Source organism: Podarcis cretensis (genome assembly GCF_951804945.1).
Source record: "Podarcis cretensis genome assembly, chromosome: 6".
In the NCBI taxonomy this organism is placed as follows: Eukaryota; Metazoa; Chordata; class Lepidosauria; order Squamata; family Lacertidae; genus Podarcis; species Podarcis cretensis.
In genome coordinates, this window is record NC_137175.1 from 49,871,108 (window position 1) to 49,877,107 (window position 6,000).

Here is a 6,000-nt window from a genome sequence, read left to right on the forward strand (position 1 = left end):
CTCTACCACAACACTTTCTCTTCAACAGTTCAGACAGGGTGTGGGTGGAGATCCAAACACCGCAATTAGAAAGCTGTGTGTGTGTTGTGTAAAGTTATGCCCATCTGTCCAATCTACAGAATTTTCTTTATGCGCAAATGTGGCGGGTGGGAGGTAGGAAAAGGTGAACTTGCAAAATTTGGTCTATCCCTATCCAGAATTCTCAACCTCTTGGCTAAGGTGAAGTCTTCCCATCATGGAGACTTTGGGGCATGTCCTCTGCAATCATCCTGGTGATCACATCCACACCATACATTTAAAGCACTCCTCACCCACCCCCCCAAAAAAATCCTGGAAGCTGTAGATTGCCCCACCAGAGCTACAATTCCCAGCATCCTTAACAAACTACAGTTCCTATGAATTTTTTGTTTTGGGAGGGGGATCATGTGCTTCAAATATATACAATGTATGCAGCTGATCAATTGCACAGAAGCGGCTCTCCCTCTGGCCTCCACCAAAGGTGCCACCTGCCATTCGGCTTTCTGATTGGTTGACCCCGCAAGAAAAGGAGGGAGTTTTTATGTAGGACAGTTGAAACCTTGAGCCACAAATAAAGCGATTATTTATTATGAAATTTGCTCCCTGCCTGTGTGTGAGTAATGGGCTCTCGCCTTCTGAAACTTGAGCGAAGGGCTCCAGCTAGGAAAGCAGCTATCCTGATAACATCATCCAGATCTGATGCTGCTCCCCCAGCAGTGTGACTTGAAGCTGGCGGTGAGCATTAGTTTCTTTTTGATCTGCAGCCTGTGGAGTCCTATTCTAGAGGAAATTATGTTCTCTCTCTCTCTCTCTCTCCATTGCCCTTTCTCTCTGCAGTGTTTTGCAAGCTGCTGGGTCCCAAAGGAGGCTTCTACTGGGTACAGCCAGAGGGAAGCGTTGAGACAGAGGAAGTAGGCACACCATACATTTCAAGCAGTATGCCACTTTAAACAGTCGTGGCTCCCCTCAAAGAATCTTGGGAACTGTAGTTATCCAGGATGCTCTAAGTGGTTAGGAGGCCCCCCTATCCCAATCACACTTGCTAGAGTTCCCAGTGAAGAGGGATTGATTGCTAAGCCACTCTGAGAATTGTAGCTCTGTGAAGGGAATAGGGGGTCTCCTAACAAACTACAGCACCCAGAATTCTTTGGGGGAAGCCTTGACTGTTTCAAGTGGTATGATGCTGCTTTAAATGCATGGTCTGACTGGGGCCTTGGCTGAGATCTAGGATATGTACATTTCAACACCCAATTATTTCAACACCCAATTCTTCTCCAGCTTTCGTTAGGCAGGAAGAGAGTTATAGTTTCTCTAAGTTAGGGATGGGGTGCTGGTGAAATGAGTTCCTCTAGGCCTCTCTATCTGGTTCTCAGAACTCTCCTCAGGTTATGCCCCATCTCTCCTGACCACAGCTCTTAGTGGCCTTACTATGCTTCCTCCTTGAGTGATTTTGCCAGGCTGGAATGTCTCGTTGAACTGTGTTTAATTTTGCCTCTTGCCTCTTTGCCTCTGGATGGAGGATGGAGAGATGTGTGTGTTGCGTGAAGGTTGGAATCTACATACATATTAAAAAACGCTGTGAAATGCTTTTTTTAAAAAAAAAGTTTTGAAAAACACATAGAATTTTTCATAGCTCACTGTTGCCATCTAGCGTCACATTTGTATATTGCACTTTACCACACATTTAAAACGTTTTATTTGCAGCTGTGTAGCTGAGTCCAAGGTGTCGTAACCTCCTTTTTTTTGCATTATTGGAATTTAACCTACTGTACAAAGTTAGGATTTGCATTCATCGCTCCACACACTTTGGCCTCTGGGCCACCCACCATTGTCCTGCAACTCTCCAGTTATCCTATGGGAGGATGGAACCCTCAAACTGAAAAATATTCCCCACCCGCATGGTTTAAGAAAGTTGTACATCACCCTTCATACAAATATATCCCAGGGCATGCGATGCCACAAGTAGGATTTACAATAAAATGCAATTACATAATGAAAATAGTGCAAAAAGCAGAATTAAAACAAAAATGCCTTCTGAAAGTCACACCATCAGAATCAGACATCAGGATGGAGAACTCAGTTACAGTGTTTAAAACAGGGGTCAGCAAACTTTTTCAGCAGGGGGCCGGTCCACTGTCCCTCAGACCTTGGAGGGGGCGGACTATATTTTTTGGGGGGAAATATGAACGAATTCCTATACCCGACAAACAACCTAGAGATGCATTTTAAATAAAAGGACACATTCTACTCATGTAAAAACATGCTGATTTCCGGACCATCTGCGGGTCAGATGTAAAAGGTGATTGGGCCAGATCCAGTCCCTGGGCCTTAGTTTGCCTACCGATGGTTTAAAATATAGCTTCCTTTTTCATCAGATCTAATAAATCCCTTTGATTTAAGACACCCGAGAGAATAACAAATGCCTTAACCCCGTGCCTCAAAAATAACAAATAGGTGCCTGAAGACTTTCCCTGGGGACACAGTACCAGGGACTTGTTGGTTTCTGCTGGTACCAATAAAAAAATAAAATCTTTTTTTATGTCAACCAGTGGCCTTTCACCTTATGGGCAATTTGTGGCCTCTAGGATCCCTGAAGAGATACTCCTACTCTACTATGCAAAAACTGAGAAGGAAAGAAACGTTCCATACCTGTTAGAGAGGCAGCCTGAGCAGATAAACTGTTTGAAAGGTCAGCCACAACTCTTTGATCCTGGCCACCACTTCCCACCCCACTGATGGCTGGGGGCAGGGGGAGGTCAGGATGATGGGCAGACTTCATGCTTGTAGGATTTACTTTATTTGGTTTATTATATTTATTTGTTGCTTACCTAAAATTTTTTTGTTTAAAAATGTCTTATAATTTTTTAAGCCCATACAATAACAAATTTAAAATACATCAGAAGATAAAAGAGCATTATGAACTAAAAGTGCTCATCCTTCAGCAACAGAAAAGGGACACATCCCTTTTCCTGTCACTATACAGAATGGATTCCATTCGACTTCTGAGATACGAGTGTATAACTTGTCATTACCACCTCATTCACTTGGCAAAATAAGGAGGATCCGTTACTTAACTGGTGCTCAGGTAGATGATGTTATAACTTCTGCGGGGGGTGGGGGGTGGGGGGAATCTTGAAGCTGCACTTTCCTGCACCCATGTTGTTAGTAACTCAGAGAAGGTTTGGGAGCCTTCAAGCTTCCAAGAGGTCCAAAATTTAACCTCAGAGTATGCTGAGCCATGGTTAAATGCCATGAAGGCTGAACTTGATTCCTTAGAGAGGAACAAGATATGGGAACCTGCTCCAGGCCTGCCCAGGCTACAAAGGTTTACAAAGTTCAGTTATTGCAAAAGTTTTTCAGCTTTAACTTTATGCATTTTTAAAAATCACCATGGTATTTAACAATAATATCTTATGTCCTTTAGAGGAGAAATTGTGAATTGTAGAATTTTAAATACCCGTCATAATCCCTGGCGTCACTCAATTTTGTTTATAACACTCTTCCATTTTCTTCTAGTTGTAAGGGTGGAGGGGGCTCACAAGTGGAGTAGCCGAGGGCCTCTCTTCATCTAAATCTGGCCCTGGATTTAGGAAGGGTGAAAAACAAATGGGAAAGATTCCTATTAACTGGCTTATTGTGCCCAAATTCACAGCCCATTGTTCAAGCCTTCAGCATAGACATAGCTTTTCATTTGATGCAGGGATAGGGAACTGCAGTCCTTTAGGCTTCTCTGTCTGGCCCTCAGCACTCTTCCCAGGCCACAACACTCACACGCCCCTCTCCATGCCCTCCTTCAGAACTTTAGCTTAGATGGGATATATTCTCTTCCTTGCCTAGTTGAAGAGTGGAGAGGGGTGGGGGTATGTGCAGAAACCTTTTGCTTTTCGTGTGGCTGGGAAGTAGCCTCCTGTTCAAAATTAAGAATCAGATCTATTGCTCCACCCACTTTTACTTCTGGTCATGTTCACTCTGGCCCCATGTAGCCCCCAAAAGGTTGTCTATGAGGGAATGTGGCCCTTGAGCTAAAATATGGGTTCCCCTCTCCTTCTGTAATGTTACGAATTCCAGAAAGGCCCTTGGAACAATACAGCCAATTGTTGCCTGTTAAACACTGTGAGATGCACCTCCGCCTTTTATTCTGATGCATTTAGATGTTTACAGGCTTTCGCTATCAGAATAATTCCCCCCTGCTTCACATTCTGAGTGCTGAATCTGAAAAAAAGGCAGGCCTCAGGTGTGTAGGCTATTTCTGGCTTCAGTGCTTCAACACAGTCCTTTGTTTGGAGTCCCTGCTAAGAGGCAACAAAAGCTCTGAAAGGACTACGGGCGAGATCAGTCCACATGCATTCTGGGTTCCTTACTGTAGTGATTCATAAAGCTTGCATGCAGAACACCACTTTCACTTGCTGGTTCTTTGCGAAGTCCTGGCTGCTACATAATGTGAGGCTGCTTTCAAAAGTGTCTGAATGGAAAAGACAGTGATGCAGCTATATGGAGTGCACAGAGTGACGGGAAAGGGGAAATGTTATGTAGCAGCAGTGCAGTAGAGGTAGAGGGCAGTCCTGCGGCCTGGGCAGCACTACCCTACAGCATGGCCATAAACTTGTACGTTCAACCACTGAAATATACACCCAATATGTAGCAATGGAGATTTATGTTACTGCTTTATGAATGAACACTGTGTTTTATGAATGGACTCTGTATTTTCTGAATTACCTAAGAGCCACCAATAGGGAGCTCTAGAATCTGACAGCTAACCAAACAGCGACCCCTATTGCTGAAAGCAGGTAACCAGCAGAGAATGCTTCAGCTCAGCCTTTGCACTGTTGACTGAACACCCCCTGCTGTGCAGATACTGGAGAAAGCTCATAAATTGTATCCCTTCTGGCATCCTGGCCAACTCTATTACGCTCGTGTAAACCCTGGTGCACCAGAAGCACAGAACAGCAGCAAATAAAATCCGCTCATACATCAGCAACTGATAAGACTTGTCAACCAGTTCTTCCAAAGTCTTCCTAAATTATAAAGCTCCAATATACAGGCCAAAAGAGAGCAGGTCTGGGAAGAGCGAGGCATACAATGGGCACCACCAGTGAATAGGCCCTGCTCCGTGTAACTCGTACCCTGTCATTTAATAGAGTGCCCACTTGCCCTCCTTCTTGACATGGAATGCTCTCTATTGGAGTCTTCAGGTCCAGTACAAAGACCATAAGAAGGGAGAGCAGGGACCTTGAAGTTCCCAACAGTTGTTAATTAAGCAAGCAAGCAAGCAAACGCACAGGTCGCCTTTGTCACAGTCAGGATGCCTATGTCCTGGCCAGGCCTGTACCCAATCTTGTTTTTGTGCAATCTTGTTTGTCCTCAGTAACCAAAATTATATTATCAACTTATACAAGCAGAAAAGTTGTGATGGTGTGTGATGCTAATTATTTTCCCCAAGAGTTAAATGATAACTAATCAGAGGCAGCTATAGGAGAGCTATGAGATTCAGGTGAGGGTCAGATGACTTGTCAATCCCAGCAGGTATATAAGAGGATGACCTGGCCTGCCCAGGCCTGTGGTCTACCCAGGCAGCAGTAGGGTCAGTAGGGTCTTAGGAAGCCAGGAAAAAATTGTTGGGGAGCTACATTAGGCTTTCGACCTGAGAATTAACCACCCTTGCCCTAAGGTCAGTTGCAGACTCAGTTTCAGTTGTGGAATACTGCACAATTTGGCTTCACTTTACTCTTAGATGGTACACCATCCAAAATTATTCCCTTGCTTTGCTAATATAAAAAAACTGTCATTTTCCTCTTCTGCTGTCTGCCTAACCAGGAACCTGTGTGTGTTTCCTATATTGTATGGGACAGATCTGGATTACAAACCAAAAATGGGGAGTAACTCTTGCTTCTGTATCCCAGAATCCTTGGTGTGTACCCTGCTATATGTAACACCTAGCAGAGACTTTATTCAGCTGATCTCCAGATTAGACCTAAGCCAGCT